Source organism: Panulirus ornatus, chromosome 47 (assembly GCF_036320965.1).
Source record: "Panulirus ornatus isolate Po-2019 chromosome 47, ASM3632096v1, whole genome shotgun sequence".
Classification (NCBI taxonomy): Eukaryota; Metazoa; Arthropoda; class Malacostraca; order Decapoda; family Palinuridae; genus Panulirus; species Panulirus ornatus.
The window spans coordinates 2,157,801-2,179,976 of NC_092270.1; the positions used below are offsets into that span (position 1 = coordinate 2,157,801).

A 22,176-nucleotide genomic window follows, 5' to 3' on the forward strand; every position below is an offset into this window, starting at 1 on the left:
ATGGTATAAACACAATGACAATGCTCAAGTGTACCTTCCCGACGAAGATAAGCGAAGCGGTCGTTGTTGATCCGTTTACGTACCGGCGACGATGATGATAGACCATCCACCTCCACCCGTCTCATCTCTCGAGAAGCTCCACACCGAGTCGTCAGACCTGCAAGACCAGTCTCACAATAGAACCTTTGCTTATCAACTGCAACAGATGTTACCACCAATGTAAATACTTATTTCAATTGTAAGATAGTAAGATATACGTTAATGTAAGAATACTGCTTGATGATAACATCAATATGAATAATAAACTGGTTATATTCCTCAAAGAAACTGAAGTAATCAATGTGACATGATAAGCCATTTATAACTATATAGATCTAGTATTTTGAATCGTGTACAGCTGTGTCAAAGGGGAAAACCTATCTCTAATCGATTGTAACTCATTTGCATTGTCGTTGGCAACTGCACTGATTTCTCTTATTTTTCATTATATGTTCCTTTATTTTTCCTATCAAAAGAAAAAACTCCTAAAAATTCCTACACTTTTTGTCAAGCCATTAAATAATTAAGGTTGATTATCCAGATCAAGAAACATTGCAATAGTTATAATGCAAAAAAGAAGGATTATAGGACTAACAGCCTTCCAGAGCCTTTTAGGGATAGGGCTAAACAAATCCTGCAAGATATGTCATGACACCTTTTTGTTGATAACAAGATATCTGAAATCTTAAGTTTGTATCCACTTTTTCCGTATGAAACTATGTTATGTATGTAATGAAGCTTATGTAATGAATCAACGTTGTAACTACCCATGTAATATTAATCTACTGTCACATAACACTATATCTAACTCGTTCCAAAGGAGTACATCTTTTCCTAGCCACAGGAGTCCCACATGAGAGGGCCTGTAGTTACAAAATTAGAATCAAGTACAATCATACAAATAACAGATGTGCAGACAATAGCTATCGGTTTATGACTACAGCTCCAATTATAGAGTTGGGTTTGTGTCTACGTATCATCTCAGTACCTGGCCTGCACAGCAATCGAATGTAAAGGTAATATATGACAGCAATGTATGATATTTTTGAACTCAGAAGACCTTAACTTTGCCTAACATGAGGAAAAGTATGTTATACTTTTTTTTTTCTCAACACAGAATGTTGCTTACTCAGAGTATGTGCGGAAATTATTAACTCCCCAAACCTATTGTCAACGATCTCCTTATGCCGACATGTAATGTTTCCAACGCTAGGGATGAAAAAAGAAAATAAATGAGGGTCCATTACAGGGAACAATAGATTCAATAAAATATACGAAATATTGATATTTCTACATATACCGATCAGCGTTAGGGGTGTCGCACTACTGCTTGTGTATCAAGCTATTCAAGCAAGGATATATGCTGAGAAAACTTCAAGAATATGTTCATTGAATCGTCTTCTTAGATCATTTAGAAGAATAGACCTGTAAAGAATTTTGCAAACATTTCTAGCAAATGTTTGTCACTATCTTTTTTAAATCAATGTAGTTCCAAGTTATTAGAAATCAATTATTATGTTGAGACAACCAAATGTATCCAACAAGACGGTAATCATTCCTTATGAGGTGTTTTTATGGCTGGCCGTTACATATATATATTATATTATTTTTTTTATTATTATACTTTGTCGCTGTCTCCCGCGTTTGCGAGGTAGCGCAAGGAAACAGACGAAAGAAATGGCCCAACCCCCCCCCCCATACACATGTATATACATACGTCCACACACGCAAATATACATACCTACACAGCTTTCCATATATATATATATATATATATATATATATATATATATATATATATATATATATATATATATATATATATATATATATATATATATATATCCTAGGTACCTTAAAGTTACAATAGTCCCTAATTTTCTTTGCTTAGTTGCTTAACATGTTGTATCATGGCGTGCTAGGCCCTCTAATCAAATGCTTTAATGTTTCAGGTTTAAAACGGCTCACTTGCGGCTGCCCACGTCACATCAACTGGTCCGCCTCAACCTCCGATAAACTGCCGTCACTGGGGGGTGTGGAAAAAAAAAAAAATATGTAGCGCAAACTTACATTCTTCACTGGAATATAAAAAGGCCAATATCATCCAGCCGAGACTTTTACCCTCTGCAACACCAAAGTCGGCGAAGACAATCTTAATTATAAATATTCTCCCATATACCTTGAAGGTGAGCCTGGCAGGGGGGATGGAACCCGTCCAGATAGGGTACACGTACCCTCTAGTTCTCTTGTCAGCAAAAGCACCGTGGTGTTGTACCCTACCACCACCGCTACGAACGCGCCTACCCCTCACTCCAGCACTCGCACACATACGTACTCTTTTTACGTTAGCTGCAGCGGCACGGTCAACTAAATGCCTTAATCAAGGCCATCTCAACGCTATATATATATATATATATATATATATATATATATATATACAAACCTAAGCCACGTACTCAGTTCATAGATCAGCTTCTTACGGAAGAGTGAGCAGCTGGGTTACTATGCAACGGCTGCCGCAAACAGGATTCGAACGTCGATCCCGGGCGGCCTGTGTGAATGCGTTTTCTGGGGACTTTTAATCCATGATCAATGCTGAAACGTCCCTCAAATCACACAACACTATAAATAATGATGTAGTACATACCTCTTTTTTCTGCAGTTCTTGAAAAGCTTTCTGAAGATTGAAATTTTTTAAGTGCTTGCTTCTTTTGCATTCTACCAAACTCAGTTTATTGACAGAAAACTTTACCAAAATGATACGTAGAGGTAACCTTCATGGAGGCATACATACAAAACCCCAGCCTCCTACGAAAGAACACGAAATCAAGTGTATCAACCAACTTTGTACAATTTTCTTATGAAAAAGTCTTCTTCCCTCACCCATCCCTCAATATCTCAAAGCAAAATTATCTGATAATAAGTTTTCAACGATAATTACACGGTCTGTCTTTCATCCAAAATGACTGTCAGAGAATAAACACCGAAAATATTTGGAGCTTGCCAAGTGCATGCATTAAAACCACTCTAAGTCTGCAACGCAAGACTTCTTCAGACATGAGCCGTCGGTTCATTCTGGTATATAATAGCTTCAAATATAATTCTACACAAAAAAACAACAACGTTGTATGATGTATACAGCTGCAAAAATGGCCGTGTGAAACGGCAAGGTGAAGGTCGATACAACTACGCGTTCGACAGGAGCTGTGGCTGGCGCCGAGTCAGACGCTGGGTGGGAAGGGTTTGGGAAGAGAAGCTTAACCACATGGGTTCCCTCTAAGGGATTTCCGAGACTGAAAAACCCAGCATAGGTGGGAACCGAGGCAGCGGAGCACCAGGAAACATTCGAGATAGAGAAGGAAGTGGAGGACGAGGAGAAAGAGGGAAGGTGTAAGTATCTTCACTAGTAGTCAATGGAATATAAGAAAGTGCTAGGGTAAGAGGCAAGCGTTAGAAGGAACTGAGGAAGAACAAGGATGTTACGAGAGGTAAAGGGTGCTTTGTGTGTGTGTGTGAGTTTGTGTGCGTGCGTGGGATTGCTATTTGTTACTACTATTTGGGCGTTACGGGGAGAGAGTTTTACACTCCTGTTGCCCCGTCTTCTTGACCTTGTATATGTGTACCATGTCTTAACTCCTTTGTATGTATGCACACACACACACACACACACACACACACACACACACACACACACACACACACACACACACAAATTATGCAAGGTATCTACTCTATCGACCAGCACCTAGGAGAGTGTGAACAGCGACCAGGATTCGACCATCTGTGGATATGGTCCCTGACAGCCCGTGCATGTGTGACGGTCAGTAATGCTAAAGGCTACACCACGGAGGTCGAAGCGAGTAAATTAATAATATAAATAACGGTCTACTGGACTTATGCAGCCATTCAGCTGAAAGTACACTGTTGAGGTATTAGATATTACAGAATTGGGAGGTCATTACAGCAACTAGCTGAATAATCATAAAAGAGCTGAAGAAAAGCAAGTGGACGGTTTGGCGTCGCCCGGTCAAGGAGCCCGCCAGCCACAAGACGACACACCCCTGTAGTGAGTGAGTGTGTTACCGGATTCCGCCTGTAAGTAGCTACTATGCGAGCCAGACCTTCAGCAAACCTGTATCAACGTCAGTGAACAACGTACAGTCTGGTCGAGGACCTTCTCGCTTGAGAGGGGTTCAATCATTTCCCTGCTCCTGCGTCCAGTGCAGCCTCGAAGCCGCAGGAGCCCCGAGAGCGACGCGCGATCATGATTTGTGAACAACGAAATGACCGAGTCTGCCGTGCCTGGCGATTCCGCTATTCACTCTTCAGAGAACCGAGCGATAACTCAGGTTGTGACAATAACCAGATGCGCGGCGGTGATGGTGTGTGGCGGCCCTCCCGCCTCCACACGTAGGGCGGGCGGGAAGCCAGCCAGCCAGCCAGCCAGCAGGCCCACGCCACGCACAGGCACGCCCTCCCTCAGTCGCAGGCCCGACTTGTCACGGATCACTCTCCTCATCATTACGATATATATATATATATATATATATATATATATATATATATATATATATATATATATATATATATATTTTTTTTTTTTTTTTTTTTTTTTTTTTTCATACTATTTGCCATTTCCCGCGTTAGCGAGGTAGCATTAAGAACAGAGAACTGGGCCTTAGAGAGAATATCCTCACCTGACCCCCTTCTCTGTTCCTTCTTTTGGAAAATTAAAAAAAACAAGAAAGGGGAGGATTTCCAGCCACCCGCTCCCTCCCCTTTTAGTCGCCTTCTACGACACGCAGGGAATACGTGTGAAGTATTCTTTCTCCCCTATCCCCAGGGATAATATATATATATATATATATATATATATATATATATATATATATATATATATATATATATATATATATATCAATTATTTCATACTAAAGATATGTAAGTTTTCCAAAGACATTAAAAATCAATGGTTAGTCAATTGCAGGTATAGCTTTTGATATTACGAATGTCTAGACAAACGAAATCTACGATTTCTTATAATCATTAGAGGAAATGCATGTGCGGTTCAATTGAGAATGAAAACGCACATAAAATTCTCCTTGCCGTAAACGGTGGATCAGACACTCTGCAGGAAATGGAAGCAACGAAAAAGTTATACGACCAGACAGCAACGAATTTATCATATAAGAAGAAAATACATCGCCAGGTTATTATAGTTCATTGAACTTATTTTTTTTCCTGGGGGGGGGGGATGGATGGTTTGTCCACCACACAGATAAATACCGGCAAAACATTTATTCTATGTTCAAGGTAATTCTAAGACCATACATACACGCTCTCACTGTATGTGTGGTCCTGTATTCGTACCACAGTGTAACAAAATGAATCATACAAAACGGGCAAACGCTTACAAAATACAGACGTACTATTAAAAATCATATATATATATATATATATATATATATATATATATATATATATATATATATATATATATATATATATATATAAAACGTCGCGTCATATCCAATGCACAGAAACCAGAACCCTCTATTCAGAGCCAAGCCCCACAGACCTTTCCTTGGCTTTTATCTGACCGCTTCATATGCTCCTGTTTCAGCCCCATGACAGTTCGTTGTCCCATGTATGCAACATCTCTCCAGTTTGCTCGATCATATACACATCATACATTCTTCTGCACACTCAGACTCATTTATATATTTATATATATATATATATATATATATATATATATATATATATATATATATATATATATATAAAATATTATAATCATTTTTACAGCTTAAAAAACTGTGGTCGGTTCGGCTTGTCCAGTCAACTCACAAAAACCTAAACTGCGATTCACAAGGACTGCAGCCCAACCGCAACACAGGAACACCGGGGACACCACGGACGGAAGGACGCATGGAGAGGACCAGGCACGAACGGAAGGACACACGGACTGGACAAAGCACGGACTGTAATGACGTACGGATGGTGGAACCCATGGAAGGAAGAGCAGTTGCATGATTGCTAATGTTGTGTTTCAGATTTTCCATCAGAGCTCGGGATTCGGTCTTGCACTGTAACAGAATTTTTATCAAAGCGAACTAAAACTGTGAGCACGACGGTATACGACTGCTGGGTACGATCATACGACCCATGAAATGATCTGAACCAGCACCATCCATGGGGTACAATGACCTGAAGATGATGGAATGGTACAGCTACGTAACTGTGTGTGTGTGTGTGAGAGAGAGAGAGAGAGAGAGAGAGAGAGAGAGAGAGAGAGAGAGAGAGAGAGAGAGAGAGAGAGAGAGAGAGAGAGAGAGAGAGAGAGATGGGATGCACATTTTATGTGGCTGGTTCTACTGATGGGTGAAGAAGGTCAGGGTGTGGTCTATTCAATAACGGGTATCTCGCGCACATAAAGGTTGAGGTAGGGATTTATGCGGGTCAGCATACGAAAGCGTTCGTAACGTCGTTTTAAAGAGGCTAATCATTATGCTTTAAAGAAAACGCGCACAAACCAAATCTCAAACGCGTTTTCTGCCTCCCGCCGCGGCAACCGTTATCAGACATGATGAAGTTGGTTATCTGGGCAGCCAAACACCCACGTCAGCCCACGTGCATAGTGAAAGTGCATGTGGTCCGTGGATGATCAGCAACACCTGAAGAACGCTTCAATTTTTCTTCTTTTTCGGTTGATGGATGCAACTTGACGATGACGGCCTTGATGAACCTGGAACTTTATAGGCCTTAAGGGCAACCAACCAACCAACCAGCCAACCGACCAACTGACCGACCGCAATCCTGTACAGCGAAATACTAACATAGAGAAGACTTCAAACCAGGCTCCTGGCGGTATCATGAAGCCAGGAGATGAGTGACCACAGGATGAGATCTGGGAGTAAATAATCAAGATAGTGAAGATGTTATGGGCCACCCGGCAGACCTGGGCCATCATCCCCGGATGGACAACGCTGTAAGGGCCTGCCCCGCTCTGAAAAGACCTACCTTAACCATGTTATTATTGTTACTCATACATGCGAAAAGACTGTTTTATAGCACTTGATAGCACCTTTTGAAGGCCGTCCCTTCTGGTTAATCTTCATGTGCCCTGGTTCTCTTGGCTGCCTTGGGTTAAAGTTTTATAAAGCTCTAAAAGTCGCACTTAATGTTTCGGGTGTGCCGCGGGGCACCCCGTGGGCGAAGGAGCAATCGGGAGCAGTTTCCTACCATTTTCGGGACATTATCCGGGGCGGGCTAGGCATTCACTTGCGAGATGGGCCTCTCCTCTCCTCTTCTATGGGTGATCGGCCAAATAACCTTGCGCCTTAGGATCTTCCCCGGATAATGATAAGCTCATGACCTGCCAACATCAGGCAAAGATACAACCTATCATGTGATCCTACAAATACGATAAAGAAAATCTCAAAAAGGACTTGCCAAAATGACCTTAACACGTGACCTACCAACAATGACCACAACACGTGATCTACCAGGGCACCTGCCAACAATGACCACAACACGTGACCTACTACGGCACCTGCCAACAATGACCACAACACGTGATCTACCACGGCACCTGCCAACAACGAAGGATCAATGTGAACTGAATACCCAAAACGACAAACTGGCGAAACGATTTCCCTATCTCCCGCGAGCCAGTACCTCAGTAGCTGTCAAATGTCTCTCCTTGGGTCCAGATAGCCATCTTGTTTTTCATTTCAGACTCCACAAACATTTCAGTTCTCCTCACACACTTGATGATGTGTATCTCACACGAATCAATCTTCATACCTTCATTCTTCCTGCAGCAAACGCTATGCGTTAACCCCTAGTCATTTGGCAAGATCTCGTCGCAATATATATACACATATATATATATATATATATATATATATATATATATATATATATATATATATATATATATATATATATATATATATATACTGATTTTCCCGTATGATAATAATCTAAAATCTAATCATATAGAATAAATAAAAGCAGATAGATCAATCTTTGTAAAAATCAACTACCTTCGAAAGAAATCTGAAGTTTTTAAACGTTCCTGCTACATAACTGTGCGATTTACTTGAACATCACAAAGTTACAATAAAACGTAGCAAAAAAAAAAAAATAATCACACACACATACACATCCACTTGAGGGTGCACCTGTCTGACAACAAAAAGTCATACGGGATGAAGAATGGACAGTGTTACCGAGTGCCCGGGCTTCCCTCCCAAAGATGGGACCCGGGCCTGCTGCCCTACCAAGAGAGAGTCGTAAAACGCATGGTTATCTAAATAGACGCTGGTAAGGAGGATCTCGAACCCCCTCCACTCTTTCTCGGGCAGGATCTTTTTATCTCCCGTCGTACGATTCCTACAGCGCGAGCTTAACCTAATTCCCTTACTGTCTGGTGCTATAAGTTACCGTAAACATGCAATTCTTACGTCGCTTACATCTGGATGTACAGCGTTTCTGACACACCTCCCTTCCCCTTCCCGTCCAGTCACCAATATTTCTGCTGCACATCACCAGCGTCAAACAGGCGTTAGCTAGCGCACAAAGCCAAAAACAGGCGCTAAGAATGTCACCTTCTCAAGAGCAGTTCATAACAAATTCTTAATCCTTGATATCAGTTTTCCTCCCTACCTTGTACCACACCATCCTCCGCTTTACGGCCATATATATCTTCTGCTCCTGCTACCATTATCATCTGAATAAATACTTGAACGCATCCGACCATAGCATGTGGATGTCGCACACCATAACAATGTATTACTGAAATATCACTGAAAATAAGGTAACGCTTAAGAGTTACTCATTCGTTGAATGTGTTTGGCTTATTTCAAATCCAGCGCTCCAAGTATGACTGCGTTCTAGTTAACATCAGCAACAAATCCAGTAATGTGATTTGCGTCGATATTCCCGAGATCATTTGACGCGTCCGTAAACTTAACATTACTTGGCCTAAACCAAAATCTGCCTCCCATCACCAGTACGAACCTCACCAGCCTCCCGTCACCAGCACGAACCTCACCAACCTCCCGTCACCAGTACGTATCTCACCAACCTCCCGTCACCAGCACGTACCTCACCAACCTCCCGTCACCAGCACGTACCTCACCAACCTCCCGTCACCAGCACGTACCTCACCAACCTCCCATCACCAGCACGAACCTCCCAGCCTCCCGTCACCAGTACGTACCTCACCAACCTCCCGTCACCAGCACGTACCTCACCAACCTCCAATCACCAGTACGTACCTCACCAACCTCCAATCACCAGTACGTACCTCACCAACCTCCCGTCACCAGTACGTACCTCACCAACCTCCCGTCACCAGTACGTACCTCACCAACCTCCAATCACCAGTACGTACCTCACCAACCTCCCGTCACCAGCACGTACCTCACCAACCTCCCGTCACCAGTACGTATCTCACCAACCTCCCGTCACCAGCACGAACCTCCCAGCCTCCCGTCACCAGCACGTACCTCACCAACCTCCCGTCACCAGTACGTACCTCACCAACCTCCCATCACCAGCACGAACCTCAACCTCCCGTCACCAGCACGTACCTCACCAACCTCCCGTCACCAGCACGTACCTCACCAACCTCCCGTCACCAGTACGAACCTCCCCAGCCTCCCGTCACCAGCATCACTAGATCAATGTAAAATCTTGGAAAACAGGTTCCGGAGTCCGCCGCCCGTCTTTGGTCTACCATAATGACGGCTGGTAAAAAATGGGTTGAGCGGTCTCTTGCAATAAGTGGCTTCATGTCAACGCAAATGACTTTATGGAGAAATTTGCTCATGAAGAATGTCTGGCTTGGCAAAAACCTGTCGCAGGTCAGGCCCCTGAAATGTGATTTCAGTCACTTGTCTAGACGCACCAGAAGGAACTTCAGGCATGAGATGGGATCACCAAGTAAACGTCTGGTTCTTGAGGGCATTTTGTGCATGCTACCGGCTTGTCCGCGTCATTGTCTTTACAACGCATTACACCGTCTTCCTCTACAAAAAACAACAGTCCTGAGCATTAAATCGCCCGTAGCTCAAGTAGATCTTTCAACAAATCCAACCGCAAGAATGTCAAGGAAGAGCCAGGCCAGAGACGGGGAGCCGAGAGCTGGTGTTGTTGGTTGGTGTTGGTGGAGGTTCTTGAGAGGAGGCGGTGGCTGTTGGTGTGGTGGTGGTGGTGGGGTGGTGGCGGTGGTGAGCAGCAGCAGCCTTCTGCTCCCCTCCACCACCACCCACCTCAACTCATCAATGAATCCCGCCGCAGCCTCAATTAATAACCCTTTAGTGGAAATGTTGTTGCTGAACCTCTCGAACACAGTCGGGGTCACCCGTGTGCTTACCCCAGGGTCGGGGCGGGGCCGAGCAGGGCGGCCCCGGCACCTGCTGCTGCTGCTGCTGCTGCTACTACTTCTGCTTCTGTTCATGCTGCTGCTGCTGCGAGGGATGGACTGGCCAGAGGTCGCATTCCGAGACACACAGCTCCGGACATGCCTCACACCTCGGTATTTCTCATGCTGGGATATGCAGGGATATGAAACTGGGATATGATGGGACATTATGCTGAGATATGCTAATGTGTCGCGCTGGGATGAGATGCTACTGAAATGAGTTATAACGGGACGAGGGTAAATGACATCGATCTGTGTTTACGTAGTCATATGAAATGGAACCATCTTGCATAATGATGAGACAGCAAGCACTCTCTAGACTCACCATCGGTTATCGCGTTGTCAATCGTCCTTTCGAAAAAAAAAAATACAACTTGATTAAAACAATCCCAAAAAGAACCTTCGGACTTCGTGTCATAATAACACCACTCATTAAGACAGTCTAACCTTAAAATCTACACCACTGATCATTCATCAGCTCATATTACGATCGAGGGCGGTTGACTCAATTCCCCGGGATGACGTGTGATGAGTTTTCCATAGCTCTACAGATAAGAACCTATGATTACGTTGGAAACATTCCTGGGCGTGCGCTTATAATACCTTGCAGGCGCACACTGTTATTGGTCAGGATATAAACACTAGCATCAACTGTAACAGACCGGCAGCTCAGCCTACTTGACGAGCTGACTCTATCATTTAAAAACATGAGGAATAAAACGGGACCTCCCTGTGTCTCTGACCTCTTATAAGTGTCTTAAGATTATACAAGTGCCGCGGGGAGGAGTCAAACCCACGTGCCGGGGTCTCCTTGGGTCAAGGAGACCGTGATTAAGGTGCTATAGCCCACTTATCCACTCAGACAACACCAAGGAGTGTTGATCGGGCAGGTGAGGAGTTTGCAGGACAGCAAGGTTTGCAGCGGATGTGACCAAACGCCACACAACTCGCACCAAATACGGTAAATGTCGAGCGCAACACGTGCATCAGATCCCACATGTCATTCCTTGAATAATAATAATAATACCAACAATAATGATGATAATAATAACAATAATAATAAGAATAAGAATAATAATAATGGTAATATATGATAAATATAATGATAATAATAATAATAATAATAATAATAATAATAATAATTAGTATAATTACGATAATGATAATAATGATAATAATAATAATCATTATTATCTATTCATTACACTTAATAGCCATCTCCCACGCCAGCGAGGAAGCGCAAGGAAACAAGCGAAAGAACTTTCTCATCCAAAACTCTGCCTAGGTCATCCCGACTTTTATCATCAAAGATTACACAAAAGTTACAGAAATATTCTTCAAAGTATCTCAAAGTATCCATATAAAAGTCCGAAATACATATATTACGAAAGCGCGCGGCTAACTTCAAATAGTCGCACACACTGGGAAGCCAAAATCTCCAAGAATCACCTGCAAAGTCGAAGCGAAACTTAGACAACCAAATTACATTTTGCAAACAGGCTTAAATTGTTCGTACTGATGTGTGTCATAATGACCAACAACGTATACATACATATATTCGAAGGAATGTAGATATTCCTGTAAGTTACAGAGATACAAAGAAATACAAAGACAGACCATGTAAAGCAGGAGATCGACAAAAGAGGCATAGCAGAGACCATCTGCCGTGCAGTCACAACCAAATATGGAGGCCATCTGCCTCACATTCGGTACCGGTACATATTACAAAACTTTCGAACAGCATCCTCCAGTTTATATAAAGTGCTGCACATCTTATCCACCACGTACAACCTATGTTTGATGTTCAACTCGTCGACACTTTTTTTTGTGGCGCGAGCGTGTGAACAGGGTTGCCCCTATGCATGGTCTGTCACCCCATGTACACCGGCAGACAAGGGGACTCGAGCCTAGGACTTAGCTAACAATAAGAACAGACGCTGGCCACTCCGCTACACAAACCGGTCGCTCACCCACTTAGGTAAGTCTTTGAATTCTAGGCTGGACACGAAAACAAATCAAATCATACTTACATAATAAAAGAACGTCATATCAACGGTTCTCTAGCCGCATTATCACTTTTTTTAATTATTACTCGTCACCGTCATGTACCAGGTATACTTTACGATAGCATTTGTCTCACTTTCAAACTATTTTTCTTAGAGTTTCAACCGCTTTCATATCCAAACGTTAGTAGTTTGATTCTTTTCAGTCTTCCTTCGTTTTGTATCTATGCCCGTTACTTTTAAGCTTAGTACTCAGTACGCATTAATCTTACCACTTTTATGCGACTATTCAAGATCAAGGTGGCCAGTGCCTTTATTTCATGGGTCCCCTTAATAATCAACTAAATGTACTGTTTACGTGCTTATATGACAATAGAGACTTGGCAAAACATAAATAGTCCGAATTGGAATGGTACAAATACGACCGTCACAAACACTGTACAAACCGGGACAGAGAAAGCGTCGTCCCCTGAGGATACATCGGCCTACGTCCCCAGTGAGAGCCCTCCATAGAGAAAGCGGCGTCTTTCTAAAGCTAACTCGGACAAACCCTCTACCGGCACGCACGTGTGAACCCGGCACAAGGTTCAGCTGAGAGGACATCAATAACACCCTCTAGTTAGTCGACGTCCCTTTCTATCCACAAGTCCAAACCAATCTCTAAATTCCTTTTAAGAATCATTCATATATCCCTGTTCTTTTAATGCCGTACTCCTTCTTCTGTTCACTTTTCATCACTCATATCCAAAACTTCAGTCACTTTAACCACTTTCCTTCACTCAATCAGCTTACTGACAGATCCTCCATGTTCCAATCCTACACAAACCCACAGCTGCGCTTTGACCAAGTAAAAACGGAAGTTGAAGCTTTGTTTCAGGTAGAGCAAAGTCGTATTCCTAATATGCCGGCGAGTCTGAACATGATAATAAGAACTCGGTGTAATTTAAGCATGTCGAACAATCTATGAAAGTAGAGAGCAGGCTGTGACAGCTCATGACCCGTGCCAAGCAATTAGATGTCCAAACTTTTTTTTTTTTTTTTTTTTGGGGGGGGAGATATTTATGCTTGGTTAGATGTCGATGTATAACATTCTTTAAGTTACTTTATTCTGATCTAAAGTTCTTTGCATTTACTTCCTAATAAACCCCTTTTACTCTGGGCCATAAAGTCTGTCAAACGTTATAAACTTCGTTTACTAGTTCCTTTAACACGCTGATCTCGAGTTTTCATGTATGAATTCTTAAAACTAATATCATGTAAAGTATATCCTGTGTGCAATAAAACACGGCACAGCATTTTGGTGAAAATCATTTTATTAGTGTGTGAATGCTCGTATGCATGCATTATATTTGCATGACGGACTCTACTGAACGAGGCTCCTGTTTACGTATTACCTACATGGGAGAAATGCTACTGACAAGGTTTATGGTGCTTAAAGTTCGCGCACCAAAAATGTGCACGAACTATACAGAGACCAAAGTTAAATCTAAACTGGTATTACTGACAACTATCTTTGTTAGTCGATAAAAAAAAAACTCGTATGTGAGCATCACTGTTACTACTAATTAATCTACAGGTAATAATCTACAGACGTTCACTCCAACCCAATTTTCATTTTACAGTATATAAGAATTCACTGCTACTGCTGCCGGCGATGTAGCTTTACAAGACGATGAAGGACAATCCGAGGTATACCCCTACGAAATTTACCAGTTAGCAGAACAGACAACGATACATAATGCAAATTGCATCTCATCAATTCAGCCTTATGGTCTAATATCACCATTAACTGTTTCTTAAAAGCTATCAGGAGGCATACCGAAGCTATATGAAACTACTAAGGCAATATCCCATTTTCGCTGAAATCATTTTACAGGGAATCCTGCAAACTCTACAAAAGTGCAGAGAATATAACTAAAGGATTAAATGAAACGATGTATCTTTATTCTCCTGCAAGATGTGTGAATGAACCTGAATGGCGTCATGTGAGACACTGGACAAGTGACTTGGAAAGTCATGTTTACTATTCTTTTTTCACGCGAGATTCTTCGGCACTTCGTCGCTGACAAAACAACTGAGTACACCACAAAATGACACAAAGAGAGCCATAAAACTCGCATCAAATAGACAAACATAACGAACCCAAATGTTTGTGATATGCATTCTGAGCCCTTCGGTGGACCAACGAAACCAGACATGCCCACAAAGGAAGCGCAAGTCAAGTGTTACATCCGAGGTGTTTGCTCACACATTTATCACAATTAGAACAATAAGAGAAACTATTCCTGAGACGTACCCACTCGTTATGGCTGTACAGACTTCGGATGGTATAATGGGCAAATTTACCCACATGGGCAGGCTTGAGAGAAAAAAAAACTATTCACTTTAGCCCACACGACCCGGTGATGCACTTCTCAGAGATAAAAATGCAGTGATGTTGTAGACAATATTTTCATAGATCTAGCTGGCTTGGAAGGAAGGATGGCATATCTACTTCATGTTCCGTCGAATAAGAGATTACACTCAGTTTAGTTGGTAAATCTCACAACAAACAACTTTCAGTAATGAAAAATATGTCCTATTCGTATAACAAGGTGGAAGAGATTATCATATATATATATATATATATATATATATATATATATATATATATATATATATATATATATATATATATATATATTCAATCACAGGTCGAAGACGTCCACTTCAAGGCAGTTTTAACTTCGAAATAGTCTATTACAGATAGGCAAATTCACTATAAATATGACGAATATAACCCATTACATAAACCACTCCGCGAGAGAGCAACAAACACCTGGTCAAGACCTTGGAATACCAGTTCCAGATGTCAATTCTTATGCAAAACAAGCCTAGCTCGAGGTGGTCGAAAAGTTACCGCTTTGCTAGCAACAGAGTGAAATCTGCAATTCCGATGTCCAAACTCTACTTCAAATGCCCTTGTTTCCACAAGATAATTCCCTACATTGTTTTCCTATTTTAAAAAGAAAACCATTTTCCAAAATCTAATTAAACTTATTGCAGTTCTCGTCAAACAATTCCTAAATGTTGCACCTGAAAGAATGAATTCAATGATATTATCAAACATAACTGGATGAGCTACGAAACCGTAAAGTAATAATTTCCCACAAAGTTTATGAAATGTCTTCATTTACATTGTACACATAGCTAATACATTTTACAATGAAAATGAGAATTCGCTAGTACTTACCAAATGCTATTTAAGGGACCTTACTATAGGTAATATGATAAAAATTGCCGGTCAAAGTATGTCTTAGTAATACTACCATTTTATGACAATGTGTTCGCTAAGGTGTATGACACACGTGAAGTTTTTCACTATGTCGCCGGACTGTCTGCCTCTATGAATCAGATATACACTCAATCGAAACATGAAGCGATAAAGTGTGTTCAAAAGCGATAATCATTTCTCTTGCGGGTACATAGCCACCTGTAAAGACTATGATTACCTTAACAAAAAAAAAGGAAAAAAAAGAAGAAACCTAAGTAACTTACGCTACCATAGCCTAACCGAAGGAGGGCCGCCTACATTGGAAAAAAAATATATAGATTAGGTATGACAAATCCGCTGGATCTTTTTTGGCTACTTATTAGTTTCACAGTGAATCGCACAATCTCCAAATGTTTTTGAAGGCTACTATACCACACGCTATATTGGTGCTCTTACGAAACAAGTAAACTATGACTGATTGTGCTGCCTTGATATTCTAGCAGTATACAGTCTTAGGTATGTGGGAGGGCTGTTCATATAGGTGATCGTCCATGCATTAAAAAGTGATTCGTCGCTGTGAAAGTGCGAAAAACATTATCCTTCGTAATTTGAAGGATTCTTAGAAAAATGGGTGAATTGATTTTACATCGAAATAAAATCTGTTAGCAGAATTCACCTGGTCGAAGTATAATTCTAATAATTCTACTCATTTCTACTTTGTGTTCATCAACAGACGCTAGTAAGGTAAAACCTTATTTCATGAAAAAAAAAAGTTTAGCGAGCCAGCTTTGTTACCAATAAAAGTACGAGTAACGGTATACGCCATAAAACAACTCGATTACATTCTTAAGCATGAAATAAGTTTTCTTTCTTTTCAAGCCAAATCATGAACACCGCAGCTCAGCTCTTGCAAGATAGCAATCGGATAATATTTGACAACAAAATAAGTAACTGCCACGACTAAAAACATTAATCTATTGACACAACAACAGGTTAATGACCATATACTGGTAAATAACATACATATGGTCAATTTAGTGCCTAGGTCTAGAACCTATAATATAACCCAACCGGGTTCCTATGTGCTGTCCATTCTCATACCGTTACCCTTGAAAATAAAGTCGGATGGCGAGGTGTTGCCCCTCTATGCCAATACATTGTCTACACGACTGAAACGCTTTCACATTTGTATAAGAAAACTTAGGTTGTCTCGGTGGTGGGAGACCTAGAGTTATGGAAGTTAGATTACTGGAGAGTTATGTTTTTTCTGCATGTATAATTGAGCAAGTTATGTTGCATAAAGCTCTGGAAGCCTTTTTTTTATTTCTGTGTTGTACGTGTGACTTGTGTATTCATGGTTCTGGTTTAATGACCATCCAGCAGTCGATGGCCAGTATATCGAAGAACACATACACGATCTAATATGCGACTAGTCAGAAATTTCACTATGTATGCTGTCCAAGAATATTTGTTGCAAAGGCTGTGATGTATGCAAAGCTAGACTTTATGAAGTGCTACCTTGATAGCGCTCCACACACACACACACACACACACACACACACATTACAGAGAACATCAAAAGAGATTTAACACCAAAAGGGTATAGATAAATGCAAAGAAAGTGAATGACGCATATCATTGAGTTTAAAAGATTCAAGAGATGGACCCGCAGGTGTAAACCACTTCCATAAACTTTTTTTTGGCCCATTTTCTTAAATTGCTTATTTCATCAAGGAATAAAGTTAGGCTTAAATTAGGTAGTCACATCCATTCAATTTACCTCTCCCAAGTAGGTATTCGCCTTATAACAGACATCGCAGGCTGTTTAAGTAATTCATACCATGAAAAGTATCATTGGTTATTTTGGCAATCAGTATCGTTGGGTGAAATAGTATTTTGCTGACCATTTTCTATTCACTTTGATACTAAAACTTAAAAATTTTCTTAAAAACGTTTTTATAAGTATTGAGATGTATACAAATATTTCTGATAAGCAAAAGGATCAAATTCAAATACATTAATTACACTTGGGTGTCGGGAAAGCTCATAACCGGTGCCAACTTCAAATCCTCGCAAAGTGTCAAATCAAACAACCTTACCTAACCACAAACCAGGGGTACTCCGCTTCCGATCCCAGCCTACCTCAACATAGCCATATCCTAGGTCAACACACCCCTAGCCTACCCCGATACATCCACAGCCAACCTCAGAGCAACCATAACCTACCTCAGCATAATAGTCAAAAATTCTCTGGTCGGCATAATAACGTCGGACACACCTGTATCTAGTTGGAAAATAACTACAAGCCATACAACTCAAAATAGCATAGTGTACAATCAAGGAAATTGAAGCCAAAACTCAGCATATCCAAACATTATGGAACTCTCCAAACTAATGAACTACTTGGGTACTTACCTGACAAATGAAGTCATCCACCGAATCCATCAAATTCTACGAATCGTCACATCTTTAAACACAGGTGTTTTTCCTGGACCTTTAACTCACAGAACTTGTTTATTTTTTGACGTATTTCCCGTTCTCGCTCAACTTAAGATCCAACAGTAAAAGTGATACTCCAAGTATGGATTTCACATACTACACCTTTATGGTATTACGCTCCTTACTGGGATATAATAAGGTGATAATAACTATAGAAACGAAATATACATCACCTGTGAACTGGTATTTCTCGTCTTCAAAACCTTGCCTTAAAGTGTGCCGTAAATAGATGTTTCAATCAAAACAAAAACTCTAAAATGAGGTAAATATTCGTCCTGTAAAGCAATGGATATCAGCTGTATTATTTGTGTAAATTTACATGAATACTCAAAGTCAACAGAAATGCTCAAACCAACAAATCAAATTATTTAGAAGAGCATGCGAACACACAGATTTTAGGCACTTGTGTCTCCGTCCTCAGCAAATTCGGAAGCTGTTCTACTTTTCCCTTGCAACAAGAATGATTGTAGCCTTCACTGAAGTTAGAATAACCATACATTGTATTCCCCGAGCGACTGGTTGATTGAGCTTTAGGCTTATGAACTGCCAAGGTCATCATCGCCAAGCTACATCCAACAATCGGTGGGTAAACTTCATGTTATTGTTTTTATCGGAAGCATATACACTTTCAGCACGATCATGTACACTAACAGTATATACCGTATTTTATTTCGTGAAATGCATATATAAATGCTTTAACAAACACAACGAATCATTTCTGAATAAGTGAATCAATACGATACATAAACACTTCAAATGTAAGACATTTTTCCCCTGGCTCATGAGACTGCAGAATCGTATTACTAACCTCAGGCTAATTAACGATGTCAGTCCTATACCGATAATGGACTGTCTATTACTACTGATGTCCTAAGTCTTGACATTGTTTCGAAATTCAGTTTAGTGTATGGCCGATATACATCTCTACAGACCCCTACCCTCAGGCCAATAATTAACGAACTCTGGAGCAATACATACACGATACAATGCATGAAATGCATTTGAACAGAAGTATTTCTGAGAACAAAATATGCTACACATGAATATTTTCTCAGTTTCTAATAAGTTTCAAAAATTAAGCATTTCTGAGAACAAAATATGAAGCACATGGATATTTTGTGTTTCTAATAAGTATCAAGAATTAGCTTAGAACTCTTCCTTCAAGTGTGACTTGCCCCATACGTTCTCCGTAGCCTATTTGTTTCTAGTTCCGTGCATAGCTCTGCTTTATATGGCTAGCAGTCGCACTTGCCGTTGTTGCTGGTGCACTCAGCAACTCAGTGGCCGTTGTTTAAGATTGTTGGCATACCTTTCCTGCTTATCTGAAACACTGAAATAGCAACTTTATGTTTTCACTCAAAACTTGTACATTCCCAAGCGTCATTGCTGTCGTCTTTCACATGATTTAGCAGTAGCTTGTGGGCCACCTTTCTAGTTTTCTGCAAGGGTTTTTAGCAGCAAGAATTGTCACACAAATTCAGCTTATTTACGTAGGTTGTCAAGTACTTTCAGTAAAAAAAAAAATATAGATAGATAGATAGATAGAGAGAGAGAGAGAGAGAGAGAGAGAGAGAGAGAGAGAGAGAGAGAGAGAGAGAGAGAGAGGTCAATAACTTTGAAGTTACAAGCCCCAGCAGTGACCCCGCCATGTAAAGTGGTTATTACTTTTGACAAATTTACGCGTACACCTGAGGCACCGTCTTGTTGCTAACATCCCAGCCAACTTTTTTTTTTTTCAGAAGCAGTTATTGCCCTAGACAGCTTTCGTATCAATGTGACCGCGAACAAGTTGAACTCATTTAGTATAATTATCTGTAGGAATTTAACTTTTCAGTTAAACTCAATAAATGAAATGAATGAATTCGAAACGCTATTTTTTTTCTTTAGGTACTTGCGTGTAACATCTCCAGTAGGATTTATCTTAGATGTCAACACTATTCTATTTTGATGAATTCCGTAGTTGTATCTAACGATATTCCCCACAATATTGTGAGATGGAAGCCCAGAGCATCCTTACCTGCATAAATTACATGACATAACCTGATGAGGGGTTGAGTGTGTACGCAAGATACTCGATCATTGCTCAAATACCATATTAAACTTTGTGTGTAGCAGTTGTCTAAATATATCCTGACTTCCCTGTCTTATTACTGCTTAGAGTTAAAAGCCTAGCCTCACGAAGATCAGAATGAAGTCGTGTGTGAGCCTTTGGTCGTTCCACTGTGGTTGCTAGCATTACCATAATCATCGACAGAACACTTAACCGTTCATTAATGGTTGAAAAATGGAAGGACTCACGTCAAGGGACGGACCCTTATTAATGCCCCCAGTTGAACGACGAGGAGTGTGATCACATGGTTGTTCCCTAGCGAATCTTCCTTCTGGAAATCGAGAATAAGAGAATACAATGAAATTATCATTATCATGAACGTGACGTGTCCCTATACCTTCATTCTCCAATAAACGAGTGACACCGGACCGGAGACAAAAGTGATCCGTGTCTGACGTGCTACCCAAGGGACAAGAAAACAAAGAAAATGAAAATAGACATTTTGGCAAATTTCTACAAGAGATTTATTGTTTCAAGAGTCAAATGTGACGTAATTTGAGGGTGACGACCTTTTCGTCACTTATTTGTCTTGTAAAAGGAGTGTATATATATAATGTTTTTGCTCTATTACTGGGTAAGTCAAAACAAAGCAGTCTTGGGAAAGACGAGAAAGATGGTAAAAATGAAGATAACGAGAAGGAAGAACAAGTTGATGAATGGACCAAGGAAAGACCATGGTTGTTGTCGAGACCCTGAGGCGAGTGTAAGAGCCGTTGCCGCGACCAACTCATGTTGCACTCGGCCAGCAAGAGATCCATCAGGTTTACACTCATAAAGAAAGAATAATGCAGTGTTGAATACTTCACCCCGATATATGCCCTTGAGACATACGAATGCAAGCAACTCAGATTTCACTAAACTTCTTCGGTCTGAAGAATTTTTACATTATCTTGGCTAATGCTGCTAATCACATCTCGTGATACGATATTCATTCTAAGTATTTTGAAGAACTCTTTGATGTTCTCCCATAAGTCAATAAAGAAAATCATTAAATACTGTCGTACCGATGTTACACGAAATAGAATCTGTCTAGGCATAGCATTCAGGGAGGCATAGTCGTGCGATTCTCTCTTCCTTGAACGAAGATCATTCTTTCTCCCTCTCTCACGTTTCTTACACTGTCGTCTGAGTACCAGCCTCTAGGAGGACGGCTCGGCCACAGGCTCAACAATACTCCTGAGGGCGAGGCGTGTTCCGTTCAGGTAGTCAGATCTGCAGACGACGCCAATTTTAGGGTTAGGTTAGGTAATCGTTAGCTCGTCTGTCTTAACTGATAACCGTCTACCACTTAATGGCAAAGTAACCAAACACATTCTGTTGTCAGCCCTCGATAAAATATCCATTGCCATTTGAATATGGTAATTTCAACCTTTCTTGGACGTGACTAGGCAAACGTTGTCGTTCGCACCACCAACAGTACTAACTTTATTGGGAATGTTTTCGCATAGTTCATGGAACAGGCTAATCAAGACTTAAATTCTCAACTATGTTGCATTTTGATTCATTTACAAACACGGGATATGTAAAACTAATTAGAAGAAAAATATACATCAAAACAGTATCTGATTTTCATGTTTATAAATAAGTTACTAATTATCATATTGTTGACGGTAAAATATGTAGACACATACAGAGCCATTATTTGGTGTTGCAATAAACACTGATGGTTCGTTATCTTGCTCATGTTGAAAGATGATTTAGATGGAGGAGTAATTACGTAGCTCTACAAATCAGGTACACAGGATCACTTGGAAGAAAAGTATCCACTAAATCAGTGTTTAGCAGGTGGCCTCTTGTCTCCACGGAACAGGTTAAAAGGTTGATTCTTCGTTTTGTA

At 40.7% G+C, this 22,176-nt stretch overlaps 1 long non-coding RNA gene across 1 annotated transcript in view; it reads right to left on the reverse strand.

Moving 5' to 3' along the window:
• Positions 1-18,416, reverse strand: part of LOC139763706 (uncharacterized) — a 34,091-nt gene extending 15,675 nt beyond the window's left edge. Inside the window, exons 1-2 of the long non-coding RNA XR_011716218.1 lie at positions 18,146-18,416; positions 35-157 (exon numbers count right to left, since the gene is read on the reverse strand). This is a non-coding gene — a long non-coding RNA (uncharacterized lncRNA). The remainder of the gene's footprint in view (positions 1-34; positions 158-18,145) is intronic.
• Positions 18,417-22,176: the final 3,760 nt, after the last annotated feature.